This window comes from Adiantum capillus-veneris, chromosome 23 (genome assembly GCF_014529385.1).
Source record: "Adiantum capillus-veneris isolate H3 chromosome 23, ASM1452938v2, whole genome shotgun sequence".
NCBI lineage: Eukaryota > Viridiplantae > Streptophyta > Polypodiopsida > Polypodiales > Pteridaceae > Adiantum > Adiantum capillus-veneris.
This window is the reverse complement of record NC_140953.1, coordinates 35,761,643-35,776,290: the sequence shown is the minus strand read 5'-3', so window position 1 is coordinate 35,776,290 and position 14,648 is coordinate 35,761,643. Positions and strand designations below refer to the sequence as shown.

Here is a 14,648-nt window from a genome sequence, read left to right as displayed (position 1 = left end):
AAGGTAGATGGGAAGAGTACCAAATAAGCATCCTCTCTATTAAGACCACGACCCCTACAGAGAGATACAAACCTCCTTGCATGGTTGTTAGCATCTTCTAAAGAGAGTCCTTTGAAGATAGGGAACTTGATGTTCACCTTGGCCAAAACACTTGCCAAAGCCTCCATGGCCCGTTGCTTAGGAGCCTGTTGCTCAATATCCTGTTGTAGCAGAATAGGAGAGAGCTTTACTGGAGAAGGTGATCTAGAAGATGTGGAACCAGCTGGAGGAATGGGTGATGTCGTATGTGGAGATATGGGCGATGAGGTTGATGGACTTCTACTAGGTACCAAGGGTCGTCTTCTGTTGTAGTACTTCAGAGGACTCAGTAGTGCGCTTTGACGCTCGACTGACCGTCTTATATGTGTCATGCAACGACCACCAATCCAACCAAGCTTTGGGCAAGAAAACCTTGAACTGGCTGACGACTGGTCTAGACTCTACTAGATCAGGCAAGTGACTAGACCTAGGCTGGACCAGGGACGAGGAGGACTAGACCAGGGTCGAGGAGGACTAAACCAGGGACGAGGGCTGGTTGGACCATGGTGAGAGATGAGTAGGGCGAGAGAGGACTAGACCAGTTGGAGCAGGGCGAGAGGAGAACATGGCAAGAGGAGAACAGTGCAAGGCAAGGTAGGCAAAGCTAGATAGACCCAACTAGCTTCAAGATTTGTACCTCACAGAGAGTGAGACTTCAGTTGAGGTCCCACTGTGATCGCCAAATTGAGAGCACCTGTAGCGCGTATAGTGTGTCATGCTCTCTACAGTAGGTGCTCCTCACTGCAATGTGCGGGACAATCTCACTCAAACAAACTGAAAACAAAGGAACAAATAGACAACAACTGAGCTCACAGAGACACAACATATGACTCGGCTATCTCAAAGGAACAAATAGACAACAACTGAAAACAAATAAACAAACTGAAAACAAAGGAACAAATAGACAACAACTGAGCTCACAGAGACACAACAACAGACCACAACATATGACTCGGCTATCTCAAAGGAACAAATAGACAACAACTGAAAACAAATAAACAAACTGAAAACAAAGGAACAAATAGACAACAACTGAGCTCACAGAGACACAACAACAGACCACAACATATGACTCGGCTATCTCAAAGAACTGATACAGACTCTGGCCTGGCAGCACACTCAGCTCCAGCCGAGGACTCACAGGTACAATGGAGTGTCGAGGCTCAAAATGTGCAAGGATGGTGCATACGTGCTGTGTGTATAGACTCACTCCTCTAGACGACGATGTTGGACCATAGAGCTAGAAGATGATCCGATGACCCAACAACTGCTACTCATATGTACAATCATAAAGAACCACCAACGGCTCATAAATGTCATCCATCTAAATCTATCCCAAAACTGAGTGGTGGTGACCTGGCCACAATGTCCACTAGACCACCGTCCGTATCCCTGCTGCCACATGTCACTGCCCAGCCAAGAGCATCCGTCGAGTGTGAACCAGCCTAGACCAACTATACTAACTGTGTGTCCTATGAAAGTGACAGTGTAGCTTGCTCTACAACATCCCACAAATCTTTGGCATTAGTCTTATCTATTATGGTAAAGTAAATGGATTCACCAAGGTGCAAGTGAATGGTCACCATAGCACGCTCATTCAAGTCGTCCCACTCATAATCAATGTATACATTCTCTTTTCTTTCACAAGGGTGCGATCAAGCCTTTGTTGATCAAAACATCTTTCATGCGCTAATGATAAATGACAAAGTTCAAACCATCAATTTTTTTGATGTAATACTCTTCTCTTCTGGAAGCACTACTCACACCCATGAATTAAGAGAATGTAGCCAAAAACTTTATGGCAAATTGCCTGGGATAATTTCGACAAAGTTTTCCCTAGAACATGAGCAAAAACTTAAACCAAAAGTAGTAAAATCACCGTCTAAGAACAACTAGAAGTGCTAAGAATGCATAAAATGGACTTGCGAGAAAAATCCGACAAAGCCTCCTTTGTATGGGGAGCAAACCCTCAAACCTGACAGACCAAAAGTAATGCATAAACTGCTCAAAAAAACCAATGGGCATAAACTACTCAAAACCAATGCTATGTGACCACCAACTCGATGTCAAAAGCACAAAAAACCTCCCAGATAGATATCCTATGGTGAGGGTACTTGTAAGAGGGGAACTCCAGCTGCTTGTATCATCGAAGGTATCTCAATATTTGAGAATACACCAGCTCAAAGGAAAACTCACGTTATCGACCCTCCATAGGCGAAAGCATACACAAAATGATTAGCCATAGTCTCAGAAAGGGCTCTTCCGATGCGAGTCTCAGAAACGGTCGAGAAAACTGCCACACTAATGCAAACCAATCAAGCAAGTACAACTACAGTGGCGATACTCATGTGTAATTGACGTGGCATAGATCATTTGATTGCCCAATGTCCTAATAATCCAAATGCGCCAAAGATCACGCCATTGAACTTAATTGAGGCTATCAAGGAGCCATCACAAAGTACACTTGTGGTACCAATAAATGTACTCACACGATCGATGCTCCAAAACGAAAATTTTATTCTTGAAGAAAGAGAGACAACATCAATTTTCCAATCTTAGAAGAAGAAGAAAACACAAAGGAAGAGATCGCAAAAAGCAACGAAGTCAAACCCCAGCTCAAAGACCAACATAGGGACTAGTAATGACCCCGTGTATATAAATGACACTGAAGAGGGATTCTAATTCAAATGAGACCATGGAGATTAAAAGGGTCACTAGGAAAGAAAGAAACAAGGAAGATCATCATGAACCACAATGGCCAAGACCCAAGGAACCCAAAAAGAAGATAAGAACTTACCCAAACCCTATAGAGGAGATCGACTGAGTCAAGAAATTAATGAGTTTGGTAGAAGAGACCCAAAGAGATCTAGAGCCAGCACCTAGGTAGATCCAGATTATAGACATAATGTTCCCTATGCGAAATCAACCTCACAAAGACCATAGACCACTAGCCATACCTAGTGTCATCCAAGAATAAAGTGAATTTAAGTCATTGGGAAGTGGGCGTACTCCCTTCTTGTTGAAGAGAATGTTTATAGAGGGATTACCTGACCCCATCAAAGAAATGGAGATCCCATCTTCCCCATGTCAAGGGACTGAAGCCCAAAAAGTGCCGTTAAATATTGCCAAATTGATGGATTTCATGGCTTCAGAAGTTAGAACCACCATCATGTCTAAACTATATGGAGACCCCGAGCTATTCTTAGCTCTTCGAGCTTTCCTCAATGGAAAACAAAAATTCGGGCTACCACAATTTTCACATGTGGATGGAGCTAGGGAGGTGCCAATAGAGGAGGAATACTTAGATCCACAACCCAACCTAGATGAGAACTCTGTTGTTGAAATACCTGTTAACAAGTTGGGACAATACTTTGAAGGTGATGAATCCAATGCGACCATACCAAGCCGACCAAGGGATTTACTGTGAAGGGAATCCTTGATGGTGGTGCTGGGGTTAGCATTGTAACTAAAAATTGATGGGAACCTATGGGAAGACCTCACCTTGGGACTACAAACATAGTGGTAAAGATGGCCAATGGGACTATTGTTAAACCTATTGGGATGCTAGAAGATCTCAAGATCAAGGTCTTTGGACACAAAATAAGGCAAACCTTTATTGTTATGGATTTTTCTAAGCACGCTATGTCATCTGAGATGATATTAAGACGTCCTTTCATTAGGGAAGCAAAAATGGTGCCTGACTGGTCTAAAAACCATGTCTACTTGCAGTTTCAAGACTCTGTCATTTGAGTTGAACTTGTAACTGGTCGAGCACATCCTCTAGGAAAAAAATTTATCATTAATCATAGATTCGACACCACAATTCACTCGGCCCCATTGCAGTATTGTTACACGTGTAAAAAGGACACTGATGTTGGGGAAGATTCCCCTTATATGGATGTTCTATTTGGGATGATTGAGTCTAACAAGGTGGATTGGGTCCACCTAGCAACAACCATAAATACTTGGGGGAATAGGGGGACGACCTAGGTAACACCTGAGGAGGATGAAATGCCACAACTCGTACCTTTAAATATGATAGAAGCAATGAATATAGCTTCCTATGACCTACCAGATGAAGGCTTGACTGACATTGGAACCAGTAGCATCTCAAAAGACTATAACCCACACAATTCGAAGTTTGAATCATCAATTGAATTTGACTATGAGGACAAAGGATCTGAGTTAAATCTTGCTGAAAATGTGGAGACAAACCATTCAAGGCCCAGTGGTAACCTAGATGACAATCCATCCTGGAGAGGAGAAGACACAAGTAGCGATTCATCTAGTGACTCTGCACTAGAGATCGGTCATAATAAAAAATTAGACAAGAGGAGTAAGCAATATAAGAGGCGAGGTTATCGAGCCAATGTACGTGCTAGGATAAATGAAAGGAAATCTATTGCAGAATGGCTCAATTATATGGGGGCATGTGATGCTCATTGGAAGTTGGTAGATAATTGGGGTGAATACCTTCAAAATGTCATGTGGTGCAGTGCACAACCCATTGACATCGCACAACTAGAAGCTACAAAGAAGCCAAAGTTGAGCCGTACTCTAAGGAGACGAAAAAATTGAGAGTTAGCTCAACAACAAAAGGAAGCGGAAGAGAAGTCACATTCCACAGAACAACAAGACCCCACATATTTACGTCTTGCACCTGAGCATTTCAAATCCTACACCATGGAGGAGCGTAAGGTTGTGTATACAAAGGCCCAGAGAACACCTACCGATGGAAGTAATGGAGTCTATGATGGTCCAACAATAGTTAAGGAAATAAAGTTAGCAGACCCATGTGAGGAGTCCAAACCTGTTTTCATTGCCCAATATCTGACAGAGAATGCGGATTATGTACTTAAGGAGCTTGTCAAGGATTTCAAGGATATTTTTTTTTGGACATATCATGATATAAAAGGTGTTCCACCTTCTGTGGTGCAATACACAAGTCCCATGAATAGCATGGTTAAACCAATCCAGCAACGACCCTACCCAATGAATCCTAAGTATGCAAAGATTGTTCAAGAAGAGATTGGAAAGTTTGTCAAATGCGGATTCATATACCCTATAGAGCACTCAGAATGGGTGTCTCCAATAGTTATTGTGCCTAAAAAGAATGGGAAACGCAGAGTGTGTATGGATCTCAAGAAGGTCAATGCGGCCACTAGGAGAGACCATTATCCTCGGCCATATTCGGAACATGTGCTTGAAAGAGTTGCAGGGAAGGAAGCTTATAGCTTTTTAGATGGGTACTCTGGCTACAATCAAGTCACAATTGTACTAGAAGACCAAGCTAAAACTGCTTATATAACCAAATTTGGAGTGTTCGCATTTCATGTTATGGATTTTGGCTTAACTAATGCCCCTGCTACCTTCCAAAGATTGATAAACACTGCTTTTAGGGAATATTTGAGGGAGTTTTGCAAAGCTTTCTTAGATGACCTTTGTGTTTATTCTTCTTGGAAAGAACATCTATCATGGTTATGAAAAGTGTAGATTGTATTGCATCTCATTAAACCCTTTCAAATGCCAATTTTGGGTTAAACATGTAGTCATTTTAGGCCATATAGTGTCCAAGAATGGGATTTCCATAGATGAGAGAAAAATTAAAGCCATTTTCAATTTGCCATCACCTACAAACTATAAAGGAGTTCAAAGGTTCATGGGCCATGTTGGTTATTACCGGCGGTTTATTTTAAACTTTGCTGAGATAGCTCGACCATTGTATAAGCTTCTTATTGAGCTACACTGGACCGTGGAGTGTGACCATGCTCATGAGTTATTAAAAAAGGCCTTAACAAGTGCTCCCATCCTACAAGTACCCTATTGGAATGTAATTTTCCATGTGCATATTGATGCATCAAACTTTGCTATTGGGTGTGTTCTAGCTCAATCAGGAGAACATAAATTGGACTACTCCATAAACTTTGCAAGTTGTCAGTCGATTAAATGATGTTGAGAGGAACTACACCAGTACAGAGTGGGAAGGTTTAGCTATGATTTATGCAATAAAGAAATTTTGCTACTACCTTCTTGCCAACAAGTTTGTTTTCTATGTGGATCATCAAGCGTTGTTGTATCTAGTAAACAAACCTTGTTCCACGGGAAGAATTACACGATGGTTATTAATTCTTCCTGTTTGGTTTTACCATTGTGGTGAGACCCGATAAAAGACATGTCATGGCGGATCATTTATCTCACATACCCAATGGTGAAGCCCCTACTGGAATCGATGATGAATTGCCCTATACTTCCCTATTCCTAGTCAAGGCCATGTCTGAATGGAGTGAGAAGATTGTGAAATTTTTAGTTAATGGTTTTCCACCCAAAGAGCTTCGTAAGGATATAGCTCAAAAATTATTAAAGGAATGTGAACCTTATTCTCTACTTGCAAGTGACTCTCTACAAGCTAGGGAAGGACGATATTCTTAGACGTTGTACCCGTGAGGATGAGTATTTATACATACTGCAAGAAGCCCACATGGGTATAGCCGGAGGACATTTTTCAGGGGAACTAACTGCTAGAAAGGTGTTGCAATTAGGCTATTGGTGACCTACCTTATTCAAGGATGTATCACTTTTTGCAAAAGGGTGTTATGAATGCCAACATTACAAGATCACACAACGAAAGGATAAAATGCCCTTACATCCTATTAAAGTGACTTAATCATTTGAAAAATGGGGTTTCAACTTTGTAGGCTCAATTAATTAGGTAGCTCGTAACACTCAATCTTGATATATTATTGTTGCCACTGACTATGTGACAAAGTGGACAGAAGCTAAGGTGACATGCAAGGCTGATGCAAGATCAATTGCTAAGTTTCTCTTTGAGAACATTATTACACGATTTGGTTGTTCCCTTGAGATTGTGAGTGATAATGGTACTCATCTTATAAATGGAGTGATAAAGGGACTCACGAAAAACTTCATGATAGCCCACCATAAGTCTACACCTTATTATCCACATGCAAATGGCCAAGCTGAGAGTACTAACAAGACTTTGATTTCTATCTTGACCAAGATAGTGGAAGTTCATTGCACAGATTGGGATTTGAAGGTGACATGAACTCCATGGGCTTACAAAGTGGCTATTAATTGTACAACATTCAAGATGGTATATGGCCAAGAAGCAGTTATTCCATGGGAGTTTGTAATTCCTAGTATGCGGGTAGCTTCACAAGAAGGTTGGGATGGTAACCCTTTAGTTGAGCGTTTATATGCCCTTGAGAGGTTAGATGAAGAAATACAATTGGCTGTGCAAAATGCACTTGTGGAGAAAGATAGGAGAAAGAAATGCTTTGACCGTCATTTAAAGAACAAGGATATCAAGGTTGGGGATAGAGTCCTTATGTATAGAGTGTGTAACGAGAAGAAAAAGTTGAAATATGTGGGAAAAGGACCATATAGAGTATGCGAAATCACCCCACAAGGTACCATGTGTGTGGAAACTCTTGATGGAGTTTGATTCCTCAATGGGAGTAAATTTAAAAGATACTATGATCCTTTAAGCCAAGAGGAGCTACGTGCCATCCATTAAAAAAAGGCAGCCAACGCACAAGTAGAATTGAGAAAGATACAAGCTCAAGCTGAGGCTAAGGAGCAACAACAACGTATTAGATGCCAATGAGAGGCTAACCTTGGAGTTACACATGCATTCCAAGTTGAAACAGAGGATGATTGGTTGGACTTTGACACACCTCTACGATACCCTATGTAACATTTAGTGGCCTAGTAACTTGTGTGTAGCACAAAATAAAATGAACACAGTGAGTATTTCATTAGAATAGATTCCTAATGAGCATAGCAAGAGTGCTTGGATAGAGAGAGTAACAAAAAGCATAACACCTAGTTAGATAGGCACGAACAATACTTCAAAAGAGAGATAAATTAAGCTATTGACAACAGTTGGGGACCGGATTTACATGGAGCCGGTTCCCCTCCAAAAGGCTTCGTATGATAGGTTTTCCCCATCAAGGGAGACATTTTACAATACAATTCTTTGTGTTCCTTCAATAACTAGCTTCTTTCTATATATACTTATTTGTTGTAAGACTACTCCGTCCAAATGGTCAACCTTGTGGGCAATTGGCCTAGAGAGCTGACATGTGTCCACTATGCCCTTTGTGTAAAGGGGCTTGCATGAGTGTGTGTGTGTGTGTGTGTGTTTCTCTCTCATCCAATACTAAAAGGGCTCGCCCCGTCCTATGTAGGAGCTTGCAAAAACTTTTTGGCACACTCACAAATCATCCAATTCCACTAAGCTTGACCATTTGACTTACCTTTGAATTTTAGAACCTTAGCATTTTGGAAGTCTTAATGGGCTGAACCCTAAGGTCTTTGGAGCCCATTGTTGCACATTGCTCTTTTGCAGATGGACCCCCCTTTGGATCCCTATTTTCCCTTCTTTGGATCCCTACTGTGCCCGGTCTGCCAGCTTAACCAATATTCTAGCCTTTTCTCCCCTTACACTTCCCCATATTAAATGATCAGTTTAACATGAGAAAATAATTTAGGAGAATTAGATATTAGTAATTATGACATTACCTCTCTCTTGAAATCATAGTCGTCCTCGACTATGGGGTAGAGAAGATAAAGCCTATTCATTAGTCCTTTTTCTAGTGGGTAGAGGATCCCTATCTTACCCTACAACATCGTTCTAGAATGGATTACTAATCCATTTGGAGCTTGAGAGACTAAGCTGCCGCAAGCATGTCTGCGCATAGTCCTATCAATCTTCCATAGTAGAGTGACAAGCTCTACTTGGTGTTTGGGAGACGTCGTCTCCTCAAACTTGATTCTAAGCATGCATACTACTTAACATTTGTGCACAAATAATAAAAAGAGAGTCTTATAAGACAAAAACTTTGTTCATTTTAAACATTTGTACATTTGCTTACTCTAGGGAAGCATTGTAAGCATTGACAAGGTTTAGATTATCCTTTAATTGTATGCCTTGCATCCATCCACCATCTTTAAAAGGATAATTCTTAAACTTAATAAGATACCATCGGATAATCTTACCGCCTCTTAATACCTTGTCTCGACTATACTCATCTGCAACGAAGATCTTCCCGTGTACCTTAAGTAGTAGGGGACTTTTTGATCTTCCCTCAATTACCTCGAAAGGTGCTTTTCCCGTGGAACTATGTACAGTGTTATTGTAGGCATACTCCACTAAGGGTAAGTAATTCTCCCATTGGGACCTTTGATCTACTTCCATTACGTAGGCTTTTAGTAGATCAAGAATTGTTAGGTTAGCTATTTCACTTTGGCCATCCGTTTGCGGGTGATAGGCCGAAGAGAAGTTTAGCCTCATCCCTAAATTCTCAAAGAGACCCTTCCAAAAATTACTGGTCATTCTAGGATCTCTATCCAACACTATGGACATTGGCAAGCCATGGTACTTGAAGATTTGGGATATGAAAAGGGTTGCCATTTGATGGGCTTTGATAGTCTTTTTGACATGTATAAAATGAGCTTGTTTGCTGAACCTATCTACATCGTCCATATTCCCGTATTCCCATGGGTAGACTAAGGCAATCCAAAGATAAAATCCATGGATATTATTTCCCATGGTGAATTAGGGATTGGCAAAGGTTGAAGCAATCTAGGTTGCTTCCCTCTATCAAATTTCGTCTTTTGGTATACCACACATTTAGAAACATACTCTTGTATGTTTGCTTTCATGGTAGGCCAATAGAAATATGTTTCAATCCCTTTTAAGGTAGACTGAATCCCTCTATGCCCCGCATAAGGAGGAGCATGAGATTCATACATTACTTTCTCACGTAGTGAGTTAGAAACGCATAGTCTATTGCCCTAGAGAAGATAACCATCTTGTAAAGTAAATGGTTTCTCTTCCTTCCCTAATGCAAGGGCTGAAATCACATCTCTAAAATTTGGATGGATAGCATACTCATCTATCATAGAAGATAGATCATTGTGAGTTGCTATGGAAACCGCATTCACTCTTGACCGTCTTGAGAGTGCATCGGCTACTTGATTATGCTTGCCAGCAATGTGAGCAATATGAAATTGAAATTGTGAAAGGAAATTTACCCACCTCATTTTTTTGTTGGAGAGCTTGGTATCCGTCATGAAGTACTTAAGGCTTTGGTGATCAGTCAATAGAATGAAAGGAGTCCCCAATGAATAGTGCTTCCATGAGTCTAAGGCATGTAGAACTGCGAGGAGTTCCTTTTCATATATGCCTAGAGCTTGCTCAACAGGGTCGAGCCTTCGACTTTCATAGGCTATAATGTGCCCTTCTTGAAGCAAAACAACTCCAAGGCAATCACCACAAGCGTCACATTGGACCTCAAATGGCTTTGAGAGATCCGACAATGTAAGTCAGGTTGAGAGATAAGCTTTTCTTTAAGTTTTTCAAAAGCATTGTTATGCTTGGCAGACCATGTATACCTAACATTTTTCTTTGTTAGGTCATGTAATGGTGCCGCGATTTGTGAGAACTTTTCTATGAAGCGTTTATAGTATGCACATATACCTATAAAGCTTCTTAGTTCATGAAGATTCCTTGGATTAGGCCATCCTTTTAATATCTCCAACTTTGATGGATCCATTTGGATGCCATCTTGAGAGATAATGTGACTTGCAAGAAAAATTCACTTTTCTTTTGATTAACATAAAGTTTATTCTCTCTTAAGACTTGAAATATTACCTGGAGGTGTTGCTTGTGTTCGTCTAGTGAATTAGAGTAGATGATAATATCATCAAAGAATACTCCAGTAAAGGTTCAGTGAGGCCTGAATAGCTTCTCCATTAAGCGGTTGAATGTGGCTGGTGCATTGATCAAGCCAAAAGGCATGAAAATGTATTTGTAAAGACCAAACGTAGTGCGAAATGCGGTGTTTACAATGTCTTGATCAACTATCCTTATTTGATGGTAGCCATTTTTTAAGGTCAATTCTACTAAAGTAGGTCGACTTTTGTAGCTTATCAAATAGGTCTTCTACCCGTGGAACGGGAAACCTATTCTTGATAGTGATCCTATTTAGTGCTCATAGTCGACATACATACGATATGTGCCGTCTTTCTTTTGCACTAGTAATAGAGGTGAACAAAATGCAGATAAGCTAGGCCGAACCATGCCCTTCTCAACTAACTCATGCACTTGCCGCATAATCTCCTCTTGTTGAGCTTGAGAAACTCTATAAGGAGGTTTATTGGGCGATGAATTTTCTGGGAGAAGTTTGATTGCATGGTTATCATTGCCTCGTTTAGGAGGTAGTTCACAAGGGATGTCGTCAATAAAAACATCTGGAAACCCCTTGAGAAAATTGGATAACTCTAATTCCTTTATATTTTCTTTCACTAAAGCATTAGGTTCATTTTGAGAATCTTTAACTAAAATCATGTACACAAAAATAGAGCTCTTTATTGACTTATTCAAATCTTGCATATGTACAATGGGTATGGTGTTACCCATTTTCTTAGCATCTCTGTACGTATCTTTTTCCTTGAACCTAAAGTAGATTTTCCTTTCAGGGAATTAGCATTGGCAGCCATGTGATCAAACCATGGTGCCCCTAGGATTACATCCTCGTGCTTGAGAGGAGAGATAAAGAAGTCCTCTTTGTCCACATAGCTTTGGACATGGAGCCTCAATTTCCAAATTAATGGAGTGACTGAAGCTTCTTGCCCCTTAAAAGCACCATCTGTGGGTAGGACATCTCCCATCTCATAGGCTTGGATGCCTAGCTTGGTGGCCAGCTTTGTGGATGTGAAAATGTGAGTAGAACAAAGGTCAAAGAGAATAAAAGCATCATGGTCTCTTACCTTTCCCCAAGCATGGCATAAAGGAGATCCTTTGTGGTGAGCTTCCTCTTCTTGGATTCCGTGGGCTTAAGATTTCTCTTAGCCCCTGTTTGGAAATTGATTTGTGAAGCCACCATAGTATGGTGTATGACCACAGATATGGTGCATGGCCTTTGGGAGTTGACATACTCCACCAAATCTTCAGTTAAGCCCGCACAAATTGTTGCTTTTGCTCTCGAAAATCCATCTTTTTGAAGACAGTGGCTTTGAGATGTAAGTCCCAAAACTTGTCTACATATTTATGAATGGATTCGTAGGAGAGAGCTTCAAGCTTCACCATTCGGTGAGTACTTTGTCTTTGGCATCGGTGGCCAAAAACTAATTCATAATGGAAGCTCTTAAAGCTCTCTATGTTCGTGGAGCTTCACCATTTTCCCGTAGGCTAGACCACCATTGCATAGTGGACTTTTGAAAGTGCATAGCTACATGACGTAGCTTAGAGGACTCCATGAAGCCCTCATCTCCAAACACCACATTGAATTGTTGGATGACAGCCAAGACTTTGTCCGTAGCACCAAAGGTGCCGTTGTAGGTAAGGAAAGAGATGCTCTTTCCTCCCTCTTTGAACTTCTTGAGCTTGGATGACCTCTTCCACGCAGCATAGGATTTTGTATGGCCTCTTCTTTTTTATGGTTCAAAAGTTGCACCATCGCTTTCTTCAGAAGATGAAGAATTTGAGGAAGATAGAGAAGAGGGTGACCTCTTTCTCGCCTTTTTCTTGCCTTGTTCCTCCTTGTCTGCACCATCACTTTCTTCATAAGAGGAAGAGGATGAAGAAGATGGAGAAGAGGGTGACCTCTTTCTCGCCTTTTTCTTCTCTTGTTTTTTGTCATCCCTCTTTGAATTATGATGTGGAGAAGTGTGCGATGGTCTTCTCCGTTTAGGAGGTGATGGAGAGTGTTTTGCCGGCCGTCTTCGTGGAGCCATCTCCGTCGAGGTGGCAGGAGACTCACTTCTTTCTCGTTATTTTGGTGGGGGCTCTTGAGTTCTCCTTTGGGAAGGAGATGCATCATCAAGAAGTATTTTTTTGAGCCCTTCATATGGATCCTCTTCTTCTTCCCGAATCGGAGAGAGACCTCTTTTGGAAGTCTCGCAAGGAGGCTTACTAGGTACTCTCTCGTCATGGTGGGGAGTTTGGAGAATCCCATGAGCACGATCCTGCCGTTGCTCTTCAGTTTGGAGAGAAGGATTGTCCATGGCTTTTGTTGAAGCCTAGAAACAAGGTAGTTAACAAGCATAGGGGCATCATTAGTAGCCTGCTCATTAGTAAAATAAAATCTATCAACATTAAGTTCACTCTCTTTATTATTGTCAGCCATTCTAACATTTTTTAGGTGTAATATCTTTAGGTGTACTTTGGCACTTCAAGCCCTAGTTGTTGCTCCTCCTTATCCCTTTAGAAAAGCACTCAAGCTACTGTACCTGTGGCTTGAATATCATTAATTTCAAGGAATAGAAGAGAGGGTCTTTCAGCACCAAAACAGTACCGGCTCTTGTCAAGCTTCTAATAGCTCTAAGTTGTAGGAAAGCCCCATAGGACTCCACTATTAAGACCATAGCTCTCAACGGTGATGCCCCGTTATCTGCACGAAGCAGCGCACTACAAGCTTGGAAAATCCCTATTCTACTTACTCACTTGCAATTAATAATACAACCATTTATAGTTAGCTTGAGGACCTCCCTTCTTGAGCAAGAAAAGAGAAACCTTGTGGTCTGATACCAATGTAACATTTAGTGGCCTAGTAACTTGTGTGTAGCAGAAAATAACATGAACATAGTGAGCATTTTATTAGAATAGATTCCTAATGAGCATAGCAAGAGTGCTTGGATGGAGAGAGCAAAAAAGAGCATAATACCTAGCTAGATAGGCATGAACAATACTTCAAAAGAGAGAGAAATGAAGCTATTGACAACAATTGAGGACATGATTTACATGGATCCGGTCCCCCTCCAAAAGGCTTCGTATGATAGGTTTTCCCCATCAAGGGAGACATTTTACAATATAATTCTTTGTGTTCCTTCATTAACTAGCTAGTGCAATGAATATGAAAGCTTCAAGCACTAAGCAAGCACTTATAAAAAACAACATCAATTCCCTCACAGTCTCAGACCCAAGACCCAAGACACCTTTGAAGATGGTGAGAGATAGCGGGGTATGAGTGTAGATTGAGAGGAAGAAGGAGAAGTCTTACGAGAAAAAAGTATATCTCCTCACATATCACTCATAATAGCTTAGCATAGCTTAGTAATTAGCATGGTAGAGGAGATGAGCATGCATTGAAGCTTGGCTCTTGGTTGGATTTGTATCACAAAGCCAAGAGTTGTTGGTGTAGGCATCTCTTCTCACATGAGCTTTCCATTAAAGCTTGAGAAGAAGAGAGAGTGTCTTCTTGCTCCACACGTGAGATTGTGTGAGTGTGTGTGTGATAATGCCTTTGAAAAATAAGCCCCCTCTGTCTCTTGGTCGACCCCTCTTGCTAAATCCTCTTGTTGGCTTCCCATTAAACCTCTCCAAGCTTAGCCAATAGGGTTTAAGAAGCATAAGTGATAGTGTTGTGACATGTGTCCCCCTTTCTCCTTTTGTGAGAGATTTAGGAAATTAAATAATGCAACTAAACTCTCACTGGACCCCTTTGTCTTCTGGCCAATAGGAATCAGGCAAGCCATTGGGCTGCTGAATGCTCATTGGACCCCTTGGGAGACTGTCCAATAGTCTTCTAGAGAGCTTAATATTTATT

The 14,648-nt window shown here is 41.1% G+C and overlaps 1 pseudogene; it reads right to left on the bottom strand.

The window, feature by feature from the left end:
* Positions 1-887: 887 nt before the first annotated feature.
* LOC147427633 (uncharacterized) lies at positions 888-13,107 on the bottom strand (annotated as a pseudogene).
* Positions 13,108-14,648: the final 1,541 nt, after the last annotated feature.